This window comes from Crinia signifera, chromosome 1 (assembly GCF_055691185.1).
Source record: "Crinia signifera chromosome 1, ASM5569118v1, whole genome shotgun sequence".
Classification (NCBI taxonomy): domain Eukaryota; kingdom Metazoa; phylum Chordata; class Amphibia; order Anura; family Myobatrachidae; genus Crinia; species Crinia signifera.
In genome coordinates this window covers 184,171,644-184,194,102 of record NC_139217.1, presented here as the reverse complement: position 1 = coordinate 184,194,102, position 22,459 = coordinate 184,171,644, and positions in this window count along the sequence as shown.

The window sequence follows — 22,459 nt, the reverse complement described above, 5'->3', positions numbered from 1 at the left end:
GACTGATTGCTGCATTACAGTATACAGTAAGCAGCACTACAAAACGGTCCCTGCGCGGAAGCGCTCGGTTCCCACCCTTCCCTGAATGAAGCTGTTTCCCTTCTTTCCCTACTGTTTAAATGCACCCGGTGCAGAATACTGTATACAATCGCCTGCTGTGTATACTGTATTCAGATACTGCAGGCTGCCGCTATGGGTATTGTCCGTAAATACTAGAGTCTGTTTCGCAGACTTACTGTATACAGTATCGAGTAGTGATATCGTGATTTTTGATTGCTTACACGTTCAGTGCAGTGCAGTAGAGATAGCGCCATTGAGAATATTGTACAATGTGTTAAAATTGCCTGGTGTGTATGGGCCGCAGATCCCCGACTAGCGATGACAATACTCTATTAGGGTGGGCTACTGTAGGCTGCTAAATACTAGTTCTCTCCGTAATACCATTGGTGTAATACCGTAAATACAGTAACGTATTTTTTCCTCAAACGAGGGGACCGGTGTTTTTCTCATGTTTACGGACTGTTTCGCAGGCTTAGTCAGTAATAGGAGCACATGTGATACTGTATCGTGATTTTCAGCCATGTTGGGAATCGACATGGCTGCACAGTGCAGTAGAGATAGCGCCATTGAGAATATTGTACAATGTGTTAAAATTGCCTGGTGTGTATGGGCCGCAGATCCCCGACTAGGGATGACAATACTCTATTAGGGTGGGCTACTGTAGGCTGCTAAATACTAGTTCTCTCCGTAATACCATTGGTGTAATACCGTAAATACAGTAACGTATTTTTTCCTCAAACGAGGGGACCGGTGTTTTTCTCATGTTTACGGACTGTTTCGCAGGCTCAGTCAGCAATAGGAGCACATGTGATATCGTGATTTTCAGCCATGTTGGGAATCGACATGGCTGCACAGTGCAGTAGAGATACTGTAGCGCCATTGAGAATATTGTACAATGTGTTAAAATTGCCTGGTGTGTATGGGCCGCAGATCCCCGACTAGCGATGACAATACTCTATTAGGGTGGGCTACTGTAGGCTGCTACTGTAAATACTAGTTCTCTCCGTAATACCATTGGTGTAATACCGTAAATACCGTAACGTAATTTTTCCTCAAACGAGGGGACCGGTGTTTTTCTCATGTTTACGGACTGTTTCGCAGGCTCAGTCAGCAATAGGAGCACATGTGATATCGTGATTTTCAGCCATGTTGGGAATCGACATGGCTGCACAGTGCAGTAGAGATACTGTAGCGCCATTGAGAATATTGTACAATGTGTTAAAATTGCCTGGTGTGTATGGGCCGCAGATCCCCAACTAGCGATGACAATACTCTATTAGGGTGGGCTACTGTAGACTGCTACAGTAAATACTAGTTCTCTCCGTAATACCATTGGTGTAATACCGTAAATACAGTAACGTATTTTTTCCTCAAACGAGGGGACCGGTGTTTTTCTCATGTTTACGGACTGTTTCGCAGGCTCAGTCAGTAATAGGAGCACATGTGATACTGTATCGTGATTTTCAGCCATGTTGGGAATCGACATGTCTGCACAGTGCAGTAGAGATACTGTAGCGCCATTGAGAATATTGTACAATGTGTTAAAATTGCCTGGTGTGTATGGGCCGCAGATCCCCGACTAGCGATGACAATACTCTATTAGGGTGGGCTACTGTAGGCTGCTAAATACTACTGTAGTTCTCTCCGTAATACAATTGGTGTAATACTGTAAATAACGTCATACTGTATTTGTGTAAAAAAATCCCCTAGCTGTGTACAAAATCCCCTAGCTGTGGGTGTTCGTATTGTAAGTACGAGGGGCGGCAGTACGCATCCTCTGACCTTTTCATACCCACACTATCCACGTCGGCGTGAAGTTGATCTTACTGTACAGTATACAGTATACTGTAGCGTGGCCTGCGCAGCGAGCCTCGCGAGGACACGCGCATTACTTCACAAGTATTACGCGTCCCCTCACGGGTCTTGCTGCGCTCGTCACGCTTCAGGTTCGGTGGCTCGCTGCGCTCTATATACTGTACTGTAAAATCAACTCCAAACTCCACGCCGACGTGTGTAGTGGGGGTATAAAAAGGTCAGAGGACGCGTACCGTTGGCGTTGATAATGGGGTCTCGTTAACAATGGTGGTGCATTTAAAATAGTCATTACCCATCAGGGTACTCATCTGGTTGCCTGTACAATTAAAAATCGGTCCTATCGCTTCATACTGTATCACATGCGATGCGATTTTTGGTTGTACAATGCCCTGCGATGGAAATCGGGGGCGCCTTGATAATACACAAGTACCCCATTTTTTTTAATCATGCTACTTTTTGCCAATTTTCCGATCTACAGTAAATCTCCAAGTGTGTATAGTGTAGGCCACCAATGGGAGACACAACACTAGCAAAGTCTCCCGTCTGCTGATTTGACCAGCATGCCAGCGATGATGGATAATTTTTCATCCATCATCGCTGTGTGTGTGTGTACACCGCGCGTGCTTTCAACTTGCGGACCGCCTCTGCGCCTCCCCTTCTCCCGCCCCTGCTCCTTCCCCCTGCTCTGTGTTGTTATGAGCAGGGAGAAGCCACACATTACCGGCCGCTAGGGTTGCCACCTCATCCCTTTAATCCTGGAGACTGTACTGTATTTGGTACTTGTCTATTATCACGGCGCCCATCGCATCGCATACCACTAATTAAGGGAAGGCAACCCTACCGGCTGCACATCCGGCCCCAACTTCACTCCTGCCTGCCCGGCTGCCAGCCAGTCGACTTGTTGCCGAAGTACCAAAATTTCCATTACTGGTCAGTATTTACGGTACATTACTGTATCTTGTCTCCACAGTTCCTGAGATTAAACATGCCGCCAAAAATCACCAAAGAAATGAGCCAGATCATCGTCAAGATGAAGCAAGATAACAAGACAACACGAGAGATCCAGGCTTGGCTGAAAGAAAGTGGTACTGAAGTTCATTTACAGACTGTGCGCAATCATGCTTCTATGAGGATGCGCCCCAGATACAGAACTCCTTCTCACTGCACATTGTAAGTACAGTACTCTATACAGTACAGGTATTAGCAGATTCTATAATTACTGTACTGTACATTACTACTGTATACTGTACTGTACCAGGCGGCTTCAAGCGGTGGCCCTCCAGCCGTTGTGAAACTACTGTACAATTGCCATCATGCTGTGCCATCGATTTGCTATTAAAGAAAGATACTGTAAAGTACAATTACAGTGTGGCAAGGCATGCCTGGATGTGTAGTTTCACAACAGCTGGAGGTCCACAGTTTGGACATGCCTGCTGTACTGTATGCTGTACAATCATTTTTGTCTGTGTTATACTATAGGAAAGTCCAAAAGATTGTAGAAGAATTAACTTGTGGTGATGATGAGCGTACTGCTGGAAAAATAAAAAACATTCTTCATTCGGACTATGATATGGATGTTTCAGTTTCCAGTGTGAAACGGATGCGAAGAAAAATGGGATGGAGATATGGTCGCACAAGGTAATGTAAAATACTGTACTGTACAGTACACCAACCTTAATTTTACAATACTGTATACTGCAAGTCATAAGCATTTAATGTCTCAATGGTCCTAATTTTTCTTTACTTACTGTACCTGTAGGCTGCATCCCATGATAAGAGATGTCAATAAAGAAAAGAGAGTGATACAAGCTCAACAGTGGATTGACAGTGCCGAAAAATTTAATGATGTACTTTTCACAGATGAAACTTCTGTTTCTATGGAGAGGTTCTCAAGAATGTCCTTCCGCAAACCTACCTTTATCTCATTGAAACCACGAGCAAAGTTTCCATTAAAAGTCCACATATGGGGAGGTATATCTCGCAGGGGTGCTGGACCTATGTTAGTTTTTGAAGGTACTGTACTGTACATTTCTACTGTACTGTAGTTTTAAACAACTCAGAACCCTGAAATGTGTACATGTAGGCTGCTTTCTGTGACTGTGGACTTTCCATTAACAGAACTGTTCTATTGCATCATATATATATATATATCTGCACCTCCATGTATATATTGTATATGTTTATCTTCTGCACCGCCGAATGCTATTTATCTCTGTCTCAGAGTCTACAAATAGCATGTATTATTATGGTGGTCGACATGCTAACATGTCTACACACCCACGCAATGTTTATTTCTGTACACACTGTCAATGTTTAATGGACAACCAATCCTGCGCGCTCCCCAGGACCAGACCTAGGTGGTCCTGTACAGCGGTGTTATAGCCCAACACCACGGTTGACACCCGCTGTCCCCACCAGCCCCATCACCGCCTCTCTTGGCGTGTCAAGCAGCATTGTCTGTACGCACACAGAGAGCTGTCGTCCGCCACTCACTGGCAGATATGGGACTCCCGGAGCTAGCCTAGTGCTTACACTCTGGGAAATCACAATGATGCTGCCTGAGCAGCGCCCCCCACTCCAGCTGTCACTCACTGTAATTGAAGTCAGCTGCATGTCAGTGGAGGCCTGGTTGGCCCAATTTACATATGCATTTTGGCGCAATTTTCAGCAATTTAAGCAGGCTCTTTTACTGTGTGCTTCACCTCTGATGAAAACCGTTTTTTTCGGTTGAAACAGCTGTCAGGTGTACAGCTGTCGTTGTGTGCACATGTTTGTACAATAAATCAACCTTTCTTCATCATCCACCTGTGTGCCGGTTCCTATCCTTCTACAACCAAGGGGGGTAAGTGCTTTATATATATATATATATATATATATATATATATATATATATATATATATATATATATATAAATAATGAATACTGTATGCAGCATTGACAGTTCTAAATGATGGCGATGTAATACTACATTATGAACTACTATAGCTTTTTAATGTGTCCCAGCTTTTCTAAAGGACAGATTTAAATATATTTTTGGGAGAATGACATTCACTCTATGAAAGGAAATATAAAGTGAATGATACAGTGCTTTCTAATGGTTTTGTCACTTTTTCTCCTTGACATTTTTGTTATTGTCAAATACCTGTCAATCTGTTTCTATTTTAATCTATCTCTGAAGTTAAGTATGTACAGCTTGTTACAGCAGGACTTGATAATGACAAAGACAGATTGGTATGCTAATTAGTGAGTGTCAGCATTGTTATTAGATGTTTTTGTATCCCATAGAGACTATTAGATTGTTTGACTTTCAACGCACAGATGAATATACTCTTCCTGAAAACATAGTGATTAAGTGTGATTTAACATAATAAATGAACTAATATGTTCAAAAGAAGTCACCCTGTTGTCCAAAGATTTTTATTATCTCCATTACTTAAAACGTCCTAATGAATTCTGTAGTGTTGTACAATGGGTAGTCAGATAAAAAAAATAAAAAAGATGACACATCATAGGACTGTAAAAAAAAAATGAAAAAAAAAAAGTTTTTAGACCTCATCATGACAATGTGCTAAAATTCCAATCAAATCCAATCAAAAGTATTTTGTAAAATTCTAACTTAAAGCATTAAAAAATACCATTTCATTATTTCAATAATGAAATATTAAATGTTTTCCCCCATTAGTATGAAACCCTTATAGTGTGCTATGTTCACCAGATGATGTATAGGGGCAGTGCATTTAAATAGTAAATACAGTATAGATCTGCATTTGTTTCCAAGCATAATATGGGGCTGATTCTGAATCGAATGCAAAGTACAGTAGCTCTACTTGTGGGTAGCAGCAGAAGCCAAAGTTTCAATAGTGCTAATACGATAATCCATGCATCTGCCAGAAAAAAAGCCGCACAGCCCACGGTGTTCATGCCAAGCGTCATCACTAGTATTGGCAGTTGCACCCAGTGTTGGACTGGCTCACAGGGGCACAGGGAAAACTGCCGGTAGGCCCCACTGCCTAGGGGCCCTATCTCCAATTATAGGGATGAGATTCAAGACTGTGCATATTAATTATATATTATACAAATATTACATTATACTGCACAGGGCTATGGTGTTTCTTTTATAGTGTTCTTACTGATGTGGTGATACATTATCATGTGTACTAAAGCTGTATTTACTATACTTTACCATTTATTAATATTTACTATACTTTACCATTCATTAATGGTTAATCAAACTTCTGCGAACACTGGTTACATCCCTAAAGTTGGCCTCTATGATGTCATTGCCTGGTGGGTCCTGCATGCCCCAGTCCAACACTGATTGCACCAGCCACATGCTTGGTGCAAGAGATCCATGAAAAATAGGGTTCCCCTCCCAGTATGCACAAGTCACAACCAAATGGATTTAAATAAATGCTATGGCATTTCCATGACACTCCAACAAGGAGGCACCATTCCATGTCAAGTTCCATCTGACTCAGAATAGGTTACCAATAAGCAAAAATGTATAAATTCCCTGAACAGAGTTCTGTCTAAATCATCACCAATGTTTGATGCAACCCTGATTTGGCCCCATTTGAACAATTGAACCTTTGATATTTATTAAGCTAGCACCTGTATTTTTGTACTGGTATTTTCCATGGGTTTTCCTGCAATTTGCAAAACAGCAGTATAATTTACAGACGCGGATACCTGTGAAGCCCGCGAAGGGACGCGTTTACCTGTGAAGGTATCCGCGTCCCCTCGCGGGGCTCGCTGCGCTCGCCACGCTTCGGGCTCGGTGGCTCGCTGCGCTCGCCACACTATTCTATTCTCAACTCCACGCCGACGTGGATAGTGGGGGTATGAAAAGGTCGGAGGACGCGTACCGCCGCCCCTCGCGGGCTCGCTGCGCTTGCCACGCTTCGGGTTCGCGTTGATCGTGGGGTGGCGTCAACTACTTTTGGGGGGACATTTCACGGTTCAGGGGTGTTTTTTTGGGTTTTCTGGCCCATTTACCATTGTTCCCTAGGTTGATTTGGTTAAATTGAGCCATTTAACATTGATTCCTATGGGAAATCGGGGGCATCGCGGGTACATTAAGGCATTTAACATTGTTCTCTATGGGGAAATTGGGGGCATCGCGTCTGGACCATTTAAGCCTTTTTTAGCCGCATACGACGCGACCAACGCGATATTGACTGTTTTCAATGCATTTCAATGGGAAAATCGGGGGCATCGCGTCGGTCGCATCGCAGACCACTAAAAATGACACCCGATGCCCGCATTGTGGCCGTGCTAGGAAACAAGTACCGCTTTTTTTTTGCTTTTTTCAGTTTTAATTTTAATAAATATAACAATATTCTTCTTATACAAAGAGGTTATACAATGTTTCAGGAAACTATAGTTTTTTTGTCTCGGAAAGGGTAAAGGTTAAGGTTGAAGTTTGAGGGAGGAGTTACGAGTTTGATTGCATCATAAGTGAGATAGAAAGATAAGTTGAAATTAATGCAAGTGAATGGACAGGGTCACCCTAGTGATGAGAGAGAGAAAATGAGGTGGCAAAAGTGTTGGAGATAGATAACAATATGGTAAAAAGGTATTATGGAGGCCAGAGGGAAAATAATCCAGTAAGTAAGGAAAAAATAGCAAGGGCATACATGTTTTAACAGCTTCCATGGTGAAGAAGGCAAATATTGCATAGATGTAAAGCAACAGCAGGATTGTGTAAGATGATGCATGTGGGTAAAGGTGCAGAGAACACAAAGACATTTGACTTGAGGAAAGGAGGAGAGTGAGATGTTGGAAAATGGTAAGTGTAGGGCCTTAACTGGGGGAAAACAATTATCTCAGTTTTTAGAAAACCGAATTTCAGGAATCAGTGTGTCATCAAGGATGAGGTGGCTGACAGACATGAGGTGACAAGACCAGGGCAAATGGGAAGAAGTCAGTGGAGGAGAGGTCACTTTTAATATTATTGGCAAATATGCATTTTAAAACATGCTGAAAACTATAATTTTACAAAATCATATGTGTAGATTTTAGTATAATTTTCTGGTGTGGAACATTTGCTAAGCCTATATCTGAGGGGAAATAGTTGAATATAGCAGATTACAAGCACTTATTTAATGAAATGTAAAATATTAGTTATTAGAGCAAACAGTAAGCAGAAAATACTGTACATGGTCTTTAACTAAACAATCATTTTGATCTTCAGGAGTACAATTAAGTTAGATTGTTATTTCTGCAGAGGCAAAGAGAATTCTCTATTACTCTGTTATCGTGGAAATATTACCAAGCTATTTTCTCTTTGCAATAAGGGTACAGCAAATATCCCATTAAAGTACTGTATGCTGGCGGACATGTTATCAAGAAAAAAAGCAGAAAATATATATGGTACTGTACACAAAATATGAACTCTAATTTTTGCATTTTTTTTATTCCTAACAAATCAATGTTCATTACACCCCCCTCCCCTCCACCCTGATGTCATATCAGCTAAATTATAGCAAGAATTTTAACAAAACCAACCTAATTTATTTTGGTTTTGAATGTGTTTCTCAAAAACTTTTAAAAACTTCTAAAATCATGCACTTTTAACATACTTTTGTTCCTACAGAATTATTCACCTTAATAATATTAATTTCTAATAATTTCCAATGATTTTTTACCAACACACAGCTCATAATATTGTTTTTATTAATACTGGTCAAAGGCTGCAGCAAGGTCACTTTTTCTTAAATAACAGTAGCAGCACAAAGCTAACACACAGAAGTTTAAAGCACATCTATAAAATAGTGCCGGGGCGTGGCCTGGCAAGCACTCTGACAAGACGCTTCTCGTTGGAGCTCCCGAATCAGCCTCAATAACTAGCCTTTTCTCCCTCCAAATCCCCACTCTCACCCCCTTGTTTTTACCCCATCCTTGCTCTCCTGTGCCCCGACCGCTGCTCTGCCCCGTCGCGGAGCCGGGGAGCACTTCTTAGTGCTCCCGCAGGTTACAGCCTGGTCGCGAGGTCGGAGCCGGGACCTCAATTAGTGGAGGAGGAGACGCATCGAGCACCCGAGGTGCTGAGGACGGCGGCTGCCGCCACGATTGTGACCCGGCCGGACCCTTCACCCCGCCGGCACCTTCTCCTACTGTGGCACTAGGAGAACTGAAGCCACAGCTGCCGAACACCGGAGCCCCGAATGGCACCGGAGCGTGACGTTCAACACCCGCCGCATCCTACATAGAAGACGGCGGGGACACTGCGCAATATAGTGAGTACCCGCCGGGGGACCCCACAGCCTGCTAACCCCACAGCCTGCTAACCCTGCAGTGGAAACGGAGCGGGAGGCTGCGCCATTATACCACCACCGCCATCTTGTGATTGGCACCCCCCAATGACTTGAACCCCCAGGCTCAGAAGGAGCAGCACAACCCCTCCCAATCCCTCCCGGTACCACTCTCCCCACTGACCTCCTAATAAGGTCTCACACCCCTCCAGGCCTCTTATAGCAAACCGGACCTGCTGTTGGGGCCATTATAACACCCCACAGAGCAGGGGAAAGTGCAGTTTGTCCATCCCTTAGCCATCCCTTCTTCTACAAACCACACACCAGCTCAGCTACCCCTCCTTTACTGCCCTGGGCACATAGCCCCACCTCTAGCACATAGGAGGCTTGTGGACTTTGTCTGCACCTACATTACTACAAAGGATAAGCAAACCCCATTTCCCGGGCATTGCACTACTCTAAACCTGACGTGACTCCATTAAAACAACAACAATACTAATGAAAAAATTCCCACTATGGGGCGACTGGCGGTGAGGCCTGCCAGCGACCCAGAAGGCAGTATAGCCTGAAGGTTATAGTGCACATTCACTGATTTGTTAAGGTGAGTGCAGTCATAATGAGACATTCTATAAAAATAGCTTATGTAAATTAGACCCAGAGGCTCCCCGTCAGATCGCCCCCGAGACGTCATCTGCCGTCTACACTATTACTCTATTACTCACAAAAAGAGAACATCGTCCGCAATATACTATAGCTGGATGGTGTAGACTTCAATGGCTCCACCATACAAATCTACCAAGACCTATCCTGGCACTCCCTCCAACAACGGAAAGTGCTAAGACCCCTCACCTCAGAACTCCGCAATCGTCAACTGAAATACAAATGGGGCTTCCCCTTCAACCTTCAGTTGACCTCTGCCGGGAAACTGCATTCCCTGAATTCCTTCTCTGACCTCCCCTCATTCTGCACAGCACTAGGCCTCCCGAGTCTTGACATACCTAACCGGGAGTTCACTCATCCTGAGCTCCCCCCCTCCCTTCGACGACCAGAGCAAGATCGACCCTGGCAAGAAGTCTGCCATACCAAAAAGAAACAAGGGCAAGACTCAACATCATCAGATGCCAGCCCCACCTGAACACCTGAAAGGGCGCCTTTGTTGGACTATCTTCTACTCCTAAGCCTTACCCAGGACTGGTGATTATACCATTATAGTTGATTGCTAAGTTAAATGTTTACTTGTCATTACAAACGTCCCTAATTGGAGGGACATAGTTTATTTCTCCCTTTTGGTACCTTTTCGAAAGTTAATGTACATAAGCTATTTTTATAGAATGTCTCATTATGACTGCACTCACCTTAACAAATCAGTGAATGTGCACTATAACCTGTTTACAGCGGTGACTCCCTCACCCCATACCCGCCTCAGGCTATACTGCCTTATGGGTCGCTGGCAGGCCTCGCCGCCAGTCGCCCCATAGTGGGAATTTTTTCATTAGTATTGTTGTTGTTTAATATGTTTCCTTGTATACCACTCCCCCATGTTTTCCTCTCTTTCCCAATCTCCTCCTTCCATCTGACCTTTCCCGAAACCGTAGACATCTCACCACACCTCACCACATATGACTACACCAGGTAAACTTAAGATCCTCTCGATCAATGCAAAAGGCCTTAATAGCCCAGAGAAAAGATCTAGCCTACTCAGAACCCTCTGGGCCGAAAGCGGAGATATAGCCATGATACAAGAAACCCACTTCAGATTATCCTCCCAAAACCCATCCATCTCCAACCGCCGCTTCCCCCTCGCCTACTATAGCAACACGCCCAACAGCAAATCCAAAGGAGTTGCAATCCTGTTCTCTAAAAATCTTCAGCTTTCCGATATTTCGGTACAGAAAGTGGTTCCCGGTAGAATCCTCCTTATCAAACGTAAGATCTCCACTCAACCATACACATTTGTAGTAGTCTATGCCCCCAACCAAGACCAATATTTATTTTTTCAATCACACCTCACACATTTAGACTCCCTTTTTAGAGGGCACGGTAATCGTAGGGGGAGACCTTAATTGGACCATAGACCCAATCATAGACACATCCACTAGCTCCCGCCGATTTTCTACCCGCAAATATAAAAAAGTCCACAAAATTCTACATGACCTCCAGTTGGCCGACTCCTGGAGAGTCCTAAACCCTACTGGCAGGGACTACTCATTCTATTCCCACCCCCACCAGACCTACTTGCGACTGGACTATTTATTCCTAAGCCATAGACACCTACCTCTTCTACTAGACGCATCCGTGGGCTCCATTACCTGGTCGGATCATGCTCCAATCACGATGACACTAGCGATCCCTCAACATGCCCCGGCCAGTGGACTTGGAGGCTAAATGAATCCCTATTGCAAGACACGCACTGCAAATCGGAACTAGAAAAGGCACTCTCGGACTATTTCAGTCTGAATGACACCGCAGGTATTTCTGCAATAACGCTTTGAAAATGCGTCATAAGAGGTAAATTGATACAGTTGGGCACATACACCAAGAAATAAAAAGCTGAAAGAATACTAGCACTACTGAACACCATTCACAACCTTGAAACCATGCACAAATCTAATGTTTTACCATCAACACTAGCAGACCTAGTTGAAGCCCGCTCTAACCTGAATAGAATCCTTACCGAACGCACCAAATTAGAAATACGCAAGTGCAAGAGTAGATATTACCAGTGGGGCAACAAACCGGGTCGACTTCTCACACAAGCTACTGTATTAAAGCCCAAAGATCTGCCTCTTTTATTAATGCGATAAAAAAAGACGCAAATTCTTTATGCTTCAAAACCCCAGAGATTGCAACGTGCTTCCAAAACTATTACTCCTCACTATATAACCTTCATGATCAAGCTACCCCACCAGACCACTTACACAAAGTACTTCAGGCCAAGGAATACTTATCCTCAGTAGCTTTCCCTACCTTGCCCCTCTCAGATAGAGATCTACTAGATGAACCTTTTTCTCAGCTGGAGTTGGATTTAGCAATCTCCTCCATGCCCTCTGGCAAAAGCCCAGGCCCGGATGGCTTCACAGTCATATACTATAAAACCTTTAAAAGCCTCTTAGCCCCTAAACTGCTCCATGCTTTCAATGCCATTTCCGCTGATACTCACTTCTCTAAACAGTCACTAGAGGCTCACATAACGGTCATCCCAAAACCCGGAAAAGATCCCTCTGTATGCTCTAGTTATAGACCCATATCTCTTTTAAACATCAACGTTAACCTATTTGCAAAATTAATGGCGAATAGGCTAAACAAGCTCCTCCCTGCATTAATCCACAGCGACCAGGTGGGATTTGTACCTGGCCGTGAAGCAAAGGACAACACCACCAAGGTCTCAGCATCGGATCCCCACCATTCTGGTCTCTACAGATGCTGAGAAGGCCTTTGACAGGGTCAGTTGGAGTTTCATGCGGTCTGTACTAGAGCATGTCGGCCTAGGCACACAAGCTCTTCATAGGATTCTGGCCCTATATCGCATGTCCACAGCAAGAGTAAGGACAAACGGCTTTCTCTCAGATCCCTTCCCTATTAGCGACGGAACAAGGCAAGGCTGTCCCCTTTCACCGCTAATTTTTGTCCTATGTATGGAAGCCCTAGCGAGAGCCATAAGACTTAACAAACATATCTCGGGTATACAGGTCGGAGAGGCGGACTATAAGTTGGCACTCTTCGCCAACGACCTACTAGCAATAATCACACACCCAGAAACATCACTCCCCCACTTTGTACACGAACTAGATCGCTACAGCTCCATTTCCAACTTCAAAGTTAACATGACCAAATCAAGCATCCTTAACATCTCAATACCCCCCACAAGGGTCCCCCAATTGAGAAATGCTTTCCCATTCGCATGGCAACCCTCCCACATAACATACCTAGGTATTAATCTACCCAGAGACCTAACCCGACTATACTCCTTAAACTATCAACCCTTACTTAAATCCCTCCATGCAGACTATAGCAGATGGCATAACAAGCAACTATCCTGGCTGGGCCGAATTAACATCACTAAAATGAACTCCCTACCCAAATTGCTCTACATACTCCAGACCTTACCTATCTCTGTTCCAGAAGTCTGGTTTAAATCCATCCGAACCCTGACACAACAATTCATATGGTTTCATAAAAAAACCTAAAATTAAACGAGAAGTCTTGACGAGAAGTACCCAAACAGGGGGATTTCAACTGCCAGATATAAAAAAACTACTATAATGCTATACATCTAAATAGGGTACTAGACTGGACTAGAAGTAGAAGCACCAAACAATGGGTGGAACTAGAGGGCGTTTCCATCTGACAATATCCCGAAATATTCCCCTGGCTTCCTAATCTCCCTAAACCACCACCTTCCCACCCGACCATCCCCCCTACCAGGGCCGGCGCTACCCACTCAGCAGCTCCTGCAAAGCAGGGAGGCGCCATGCTGAAAAGGCGCTGTCTCCCTCCCTGCTCTGCTAAAGCTGGCTCAGCCCTCACTGTCACTGCCTCCTGCACGCCGCCCGCAGTGCCTGTCTGACAGCGGGCGGCAGTATGGAGAGGCTGAGCAGCTCCCTGCACCACGCACACACTGTTCCTGCGACCTGCCCCCTCTTCCTCACAGACACTTGCGCTGAGGCATGTAGCGCTGTCTGTGAAGGTCTGGATGACATGTTATGTCTGGATCCGCCCCCTACCCATTGCTCCCTGCGCCTGTCAGCTGTCAAGAAAATGACGAACAGGCAGCAGCGCCGCCTCCCCTTCCTTCCCTCTTCATAGTGTGCTGTGCCAGTGCCGCTGCCAGTCCTCAATACTTTGCCCCCTCTATCTCCTCCCCTCTTTTTGTACTGCTTTCGGGTCACATCGCACACACATTGCATGCATGCCGTGCGATGCAATCTAGCCCATAACGTGTGTGATTCTCGCAGCGTGTATGGGCACCTTTAGTGCCTGCAACATTTTGCGGACACAGCACTGAGATGGTGGGCGAAATGTAATAGGGTGCGATTTTTTTTTTCTGCGATTTTTCCCGCAAAATATGCCGTTTTCGCCCATTTCCCGAAAATCGCATATTTTATAGGGTGCGATTTGCGGGAAAAATCGCATTTCTTAAAGGTGCGATTTTTAGTTAGACTAAAAATCGCATCCAGATGTTTTCCCATTAAAAAGGATAGAAGTCGCATATTTAATGGGTTGCGATTTTTAGTAAAGCTTACTAAAAATCGCAAAAAAAATAGACCAGGTTCTGCCTGGCGCTTTTATCAGAAACATGCACAGATCATTGAGATCTGTGCATGGTTCTGTTGTAAAAAAATAGTTAAAACAAAAAAAAAGAAAAAAAACGGCGTGCGGTCCCCCCTCCTAAGCATAACCAGCCCCGGGCTTAAAAAGCCGGTGCTGGTATCATAAAATCAAAGGAACAATCAAGTTGGGGTTCCCTGGATTTTATAAAACCAGCACCAGGCTCAAGGTCCGGCGCTGGTTCCCAAAATACGGGGGACAAAATGACTAGGGGTCCCCCGTATTTTAAGAACCAGCACCGGACACAACCAGCCAGCAGGGTAATGCCACAGCCGGGGGAAACTTATTATATAAGCTCCCGCGGCCAAAGCATTAACCCCCTGGCTGGTCAGCATGGGCAGGGGTCCTGGGGAAGTGGGGACCCCCCCAATGAAGGGGTCCCCCCCCTCCAGGACTTACCAGCCCATGCTGATAGTCCGGGGCTGTCCCCGATGCCCCTGGGCGGTGGGCATCGGGCTGATGACTTGTGTAAAAAAAAGGATAAAAACTATTGTTCTTTACTGGCGAACTATGAGTCCCAGCAAGCCTACCCCGCATGCTGGAACTTGGAGAACCACAAGTCCCAGCATGCGGGGCATTAAAGGGCCCGCTGGCACTTGTAGTTCTGCAGTGAAAAAAATAGTGCACAAAATCACACTGACACCCTGTAAAATAAAACTTTAATACACACAAAACACACACACACTGATACTTACCTATCTTGAGCCCGTAGGTCGGTCCCTGGATCCTGGGTCCGGGCTCCGGGGCTCCAGGGCAGAAGAGTCCGGTTCCGGGGCCTTGGTCCTGGTTCCGGGGCTGGTCCTGTGGTTCCGGGGCTCCTGGCGTGAAGAATCCGGGGTCCGGGATCCGTGGTAGTCCCCAGGGGTACCTAAGGAGGCAAATCCTACTCACCTGCTCCCCGGCGGCGACCTCCGGTGACAGCGCTGCTCCAGACTGGTACCCGGCTTGAAGGACTTTGCCCGGCGCTGAGATGTTTCCTCTTCGCCGTCTCTGCACAGAATGATTTCTCGGCCAATCAGGAGCCGAGAAAGTCGGCTCCTGATTGGCCAGAAATCATTCTAACTAGAGACGCCGACGAAGTAACATCTCAGCGCATCCAGAGCAGAGATGTTACTTCGTCTGCGTCTCTAGTTAGAATGATTTCTGGCCAATCAGGAGCTGACTTTCTCGGCTCCTGATTGGCCGAGAAATCATTCTGTGCAGAGACGGCGAAGAGGAAACATCTCAGCGCTGGGCAAAGTCCTTCAAGCCGGGTACCAGTCTGGAGCAGCGCTGTCACCGGAGGTCGCCGCCGGGGAGCAGGTGAGTAGGATTTGCCTCCTTAGGTACCCCTGGGGACTACCACGGATCCCGGACCCCGGATTCTTCACGCCAGGAGCCCCGGAACCCCAGGACCAGCCCCGGAACCAGGACCAAGGCCCCGGAACCGGACTCTTCTGCCCTGGAGCCCCGGAGCCCGGACCCAGGATCCAGGGACCGACCTACGGGCTCAAGGTAGGTAAGTATCAGTTTGTGTGTGTTTTGTGTGTATTAAAGTTTTATTTTACAGGGTGTCAGTGTGATTTTGTGCACTATTTTTTTCACTGCAGAACTACAAGTGCCAGCGGGCCCTTTAATGCCCCGCATGCTGGGACTTGTGGTTCTCCAAGTTCCAGCATGCGGGGTAGGCTTGCTGGGACTCATAGTTTGCCAGTAAAGAACAATAGTTTTTATCCTTTTTTTTACACAAGTCATCAGCCCGATGCCCACCGCCCAGGGGCATCGGGGACAGCCCCGGACTATCAGCATGGGCTGGTAAGTCCTGGAGGGGGGGGACCCCTTCATTGGGGGGGTCCCCACTTCCCCAGGACCCCTGCCCATGCTGACCAGCCAGGGGGTTAATGCTTTGGCCGCGGGAGCTTATATAATAAGTTTCCCCCGGCTGTGGCATTACCCTGCTGGCTGGTTGTGTCCGGTGCTGGTTCTTAAAATACGGGGGACCCCTAGTCATTTTGTCCCCCGTATTTTGGGAACCAGCGCCGGACCTTGAGCCTGGTGCTGGTTTTATAAAATCCAGGGAACCCCAACTTGATTGTTCCTTTGATTTTATGATACCAGCACCGGCTTTTTGAGCCCGGGGCTGGTTATGCTTAGGGGGGGGACCGCACGCCTGTTTCGCATATATGAAAATGCGCACATTTTCAGGACTGAAAATGCGCACATTTTCAGGACTAAAAATCGACCTAAATTGCGGCAAATCGCATTTTTTGCCGCTAATTCGCATCTCATTACATATGCGAATTAGCGTAAAAAAATGCGATTTTTAAAGGTGCGATTTCTGGCGAGTTTGGAACTCGTCCAAAAATCGCAGCCTATTACATTTCGCCCGGTGTATACATACATGTACATGCACCAGAGATCCTCCACAGGATCGCATGTTGCATACACTCCCACAATCGGGCTGCAGCTTGTTGCAATGGCAATGTGAAAGGGCGCAAAATGTATGGTTTGCAGGAGGGCGCCGGACACCCTAGCACCGGCCCTGCCCCCTACCTTAGCTATTTGGAAACTTTTACGACGCAACCAAATCATTTCATCCGAACTTGGCACATTGACTTCCTTTCTGTATAACCCAGACTTCCAGCCGGGGTTGAACACCCCCGATTTCTCCCAATGGGCATTAGAGGGACTTTTTAGAGTTGGTCAGGTGATAGCTGGCTCAAGTATGCGCTCGTTTTCAGAAATACAGGCAAAATGGGGGATCCCTTCTAAACACTTCTGGAAGTTCCTTCAGCTTCGGCATTTCATGCAAACAAGTTCTAGAATCGCACTATCCTCCTGAGAACTGACCTCTTTCGAAAGACTTTGTGTAGCTACATGTTACCCCACCCACACGATCTCACTGTTATACAAACTCCTTCAAAACTCAAACAACGATACCACCTCGACATTCACCCGGGCCTGGGAGCGGGATCTAGGCCTAACTATCTCTAACAAAGAATGGGAATCTATCTTTCTAAAGGCCCACGCCAGGTCTGTTTGCGTCCAAACAAGGGAAACCCAATACAAAATAATTATGTGCTGGTACAGACACCCATCTATCTTACAAGCCATGAATCCGACCATCCCAGCAATCTGCTGGAGGTGCAGGAAAGCCACTGGAACCCTCCTACACATATAGTGGGAATGCCCACTAATTACATGCTTCTGGACCGATGTTATTGAGACCTCACAAAAAATACTCCACATCTCCCTTCCCACAACTCCTGCCTTCTGGCTATTAAACCTCTCCCCCACTCCGCTTTCCTCCTACAAAACCTCATTGATCAGACACCTTGGTAACGCTGCGAGAGCAGTGAAACCAACCCTGTGGAAATCCACGATCTCTCCCACATGCAAATCCTGGTTCACCAAAATTCACCACTTCATGTCCATGGAGGATGTTTTACTATCATCAGCAGACAAACTTGCAAACTTTACAGCCATATGGCTCCCTTGGCTGTATTATAAATCCTCACAAGATTACAAAGATTCTATGTGTAGATGATTTAGCTGGATCCAATTCCGGACTATAATAGTTTTCACTTATTTCTGTCACCCTATATTCGGGAAAGGTCAGATCCCCCCTCCCTCTTTAACTCTTCCCCCCTTTCTCTTCTTCCATAACTACCCCCTTCCTACCCTATACCCCTCCCCCTAACCTTATGTACCTCAACCTGTCTGCACAAATGCGAATACCCACATCGCACTTTTCTTTCTTCGCCTCAACTCATTACATTTGAATGATGTCATAGACCTTTGAGGACTTTATCAAGAGCATTTGCACTATTGTTTATTGTTGACAACTCTATGTCTCGCTGCATCGAGACAAGCAGACTACCTAAATGATGCAATATATGCATCCCCTGTTATTTCTTTCAATATTCATTAAAAACTGATTATTAAATAAATAAAAAAATAAAAAATAGTGCCACACAGCATTGGCTAAAAAAAAGTGGTACAAGATGGAATGGGGTCCTTCCAAACACACTTATGTCAGATATTTTAAAGGCCATGCACAGTTTAACAAACCAAGCACTTCAGAAACAGGGACTGTCACAATGTTTTGGAAGGACTATCTCCAATAACTAAAGAGGCAGTTAATGATAAGGGTGTTAATTATAAATTATTAACCATTTGCAAATAAATTTCATGAACTTGCACAATTGACTTAACATTGAGAAGGTGCCTAGGTCATTGATGTCCCCAACTCTAATAACTTTGGACTCACAAATGGAACAGATGACTTCACAAACATTGTCAAGATCTGGATAAAATAATCCCACATTCAAAAGGTGGGTTTTTGGGCTTATGCCCAGGCATCACAATGGTTTTATTTTTATTATGGGCAAGAACTGCTGTTTCTGGTGGCTGAATTACACAAACAAAATCATTAACATCCTCATTAGCATTATATAGTTAACAAATTATGTTCCAATTTCACACAAACATCCTCATTTATATTTTACTCTCACTGCTCATCCTTATATCTGCAGATGGTACAGAAATGGTAGAAGGAGTTGAAGGAGGCTTCTCTATAAGTAAAGGGCGTTAAGGAGGCTTTTCTATAAGTACAGTGCTAGAAATGTCAGACTTACACATAGCTAATATGGACCCCCTCAACTCTCCTCAGGAATTTGTGAACACACAGCTTGTACTTCAGCCTTAATGTTCCTATTTCTGTGGAATAATTTGTCAGTTTTTAATGTGACACCTCTACCTCTAGTACTTGATTGATGCTCCTGCACTTCCATCGACTGATTGTGTTCCATATAGAGTCAGTGCTTCTATGAATGCAGTGAATGCACTCATTGAAAAATAACAGCTTTTTATTGTCTATTCACAAAAAACAGCTCACATGGCAGACTCAAAGATCTTATATTTCTGAACTGTCATGCTCCAGAGTCTTCAACTAACTTTATTACCTCTGAAGTATCAGTCCTGGCTGACCCTTAGTCCACTCATTTTTCACATTGCTCTCAGCTGGAAATTACAGTAAGTCCATTTAAATTAATATTGCACAGCTATTATGGCATATTGTTGATGATCCTGTGTGTCTCCAGAGTGTTCTAATTCTACTGAGTGTACTGAATGCCAGAATTTCAACCAAAACCTGGACATACTGTAGGTGAAGCCATGTTAGATTCAGTCAGATGAATGCAGCCAATCTGGATGCTGCTACAAGATCAGCTTCCATTTTAACTTCTACTAAGTTATTTTTGTCAAGGCCAATTTGCCAGAACAATGTGTCTCTGCACCTATTGATCTTTATTGAACACACAAGTTGTACAAAAAATAAAATGAAAACTTTGCTTTGCACAAAAGACAGCTCACACTTCTTATATTTATAAACACAGTGGAATACTGTACCTACAGCATACACAAGTTTGCAAAAAGGGTTAACATTGCACTGTATTATGGCCTTTGGGCTGCAGTGTATACTATGCAGTAACAAAACTAACCAGTGTGCATCAAGGGTTAATACTGTGCCCGGATAAAGGGTTAATGATGATTAATGACTTAAATCTAATACAAAACTGTATATATATATATATATATATATATATATATATATATATATATATATATACGGGTACAATCCTGCCGGCACTCTGGTATATTAAACAACTTGCCCCGGTGCCATAACCAATAATACAAACAGCAACTCCAATGGAAGAAGGCACTCAGGAAACGACAGAGTAAGTAAACACAAAAACGGGTACTTGTGAGTTATCTGGACGCCCGATTTTTTGATTGTATGCCTTAAGTTAAGGCATACAATCAGATGCGATGCGATGCGATATCGCATCGCATCGCATCGCATCGCATGCGATATCGGATGCGATGACCCGATTTTTCCATAGGAATCAATGTTAAAATGATTCCTATGGAAAAAGGGGTCCTTTTGATACCCCTACTATCCAAGTGGGCATGGAGTTGGATATAAACCTGTGGCGAGCGTAGCGAGCCACCGAGCCCGAAGCGTGGCGAGCGAAGCGAGCCCCGCGAGGGGACGGTATTCCGTGTCCCCTCGCGGGGCTCGCTACGCTCGCCACGCTTCGGGCTCGGTGGCTCGCTACGCTCGCCACAGGTTTATATCCAACTCCATGCCCACTTGGATAGTAGGGGTATGAAAAGGACCCCTTTTTCCCATTGAATTCCATGTTAAAATGGACTCAGTCCATTTTAACATTGATTCCTATGGAAAAATCGGGTCATCGCATCGCATCGCATCGCATCCGATGGTTGCATGCGATGCGATGCGATGTGCCCGATCCGACCCGATTTTCAAATCGGGCGTCCGGATAACTCACATGTACCCAAAAAGGTGTATTGATGAGCTTTCGGGGTTTGACCCCCTTCCTCAGAACACGACTACAGCACAGAAGCACAGTACAACACTGACATAAATACCTTAGACCAGAAGATCTCACTCCCCGTGGCGTCCATTCACCAGGTGCACGCTGCAGATGCCGGGACGCAGGCTGATGACGTCATGGATCCAGACACAGGAAGCGGTGCCGCTGCCTAGCAACGCCAGCCGCTTGCGTTTCACTCCGGACCACGCTACTCTCAGCCAGCTTCTCAGGACACTGTTGCCGCCCTGATAACCGCCCACCTGGGAGGAGACAAGATAAACAACAGTAAATATAGATCTAAATATAAAGATGCATTACAATGGCAATAGTCTAATGCATATACAGTACATCAAATTACAATCATAGAAAAGGGACCAACAAGACGAACATACAATTAACACATAGCAGAAAGATTAAGTAAGCGCATTCCAGCTGATCTTATCGTTAAGCCCATTAGGGGCAATGGTATTTAATCTAAAGATCCAGCGAGACTCGGTGATTAACAGGCGTTTTGCCCTGTCACCGCCACGCATGGAATCTTTGATATGATCTATCATGAAGTACTTAAGAGAGGAAAGCGGATGCCCCATAGATTTAAAATGGCGCGCCACAGGTTGGTCAATCGACCTGCCAGCCAAGGCAAGATCGATGGCCGACCTGTGCAACCCCATTCTAGTGCGGAAGGACTGAGTGGTCTGGCCCACATAATACAGGCCACACGGGCACACTAAAATGTAAACAACATACTCAGTTCTACAGGTGAGCACATGACGGATCTCGAACTGTTTCTCAGTGTGGGGATGCTTGAAGTTTTTACATGGCTTCAAATATTTGCAGGTCACGCAATCATAGCAGCTGTAACAGCCTGGTGGCTTAGTATAGACATTAGGGTGCCTGGGTATATTCAGACCCGTAATGTCAGTACGCACCAGTCTGTCACGTAAGTTGCGACCTCTTTTAAAGGCTGCCAGCGGGCGTGTAGTTTTGAACCCCGGCAGGTCGGGATCATGTTTGACCATAGGCCAAAGGGCCTTAGATGCATATTGTAGTATAGGACTTGCCACTGAATACATACTGGTCCATGGCAGTACATTACCAGAATCAGGTTTCCTGGGTTTCAACAAATCTGAACGCGGGATAGACATTACCTGCAATTTTTGCTGGCTCAATGTAACAGGATCATACCCCCTGGCAATAAATTTACCAATGAGGTGATCTAATCGATTAGACAGTAGAGATGGATCACTGATGAGCCTCGCTAACCTCATCATCTGGGAGCGTGGCAATCCCCTTTTAAGGGCAGGGGGATGATGACTAGATGCCAGTAAGAAGGTATTTCTACCTACATCCTTGTAATAGACATCAGTAGTGATTTTGTTATCAATCAGTGAAACAGATACATCTAGAAATTGAGCACAGCTGTCATTACAAGAAAAGGTGAACTTGATCGCCGAATCACTAGAGTTGACTTCTGCAATCAGCGACTCAAACAGCTCCCGTCCACCCGTCCATAGGACAAAAATGTCATCTATGTAACGGGTGTACAGGAGCAGATGTTTGTTCACATCAGGTCTAAGCAAAAACAAATGGTCTTCTTCACGAAACATGTAGATGTTAGCATACGA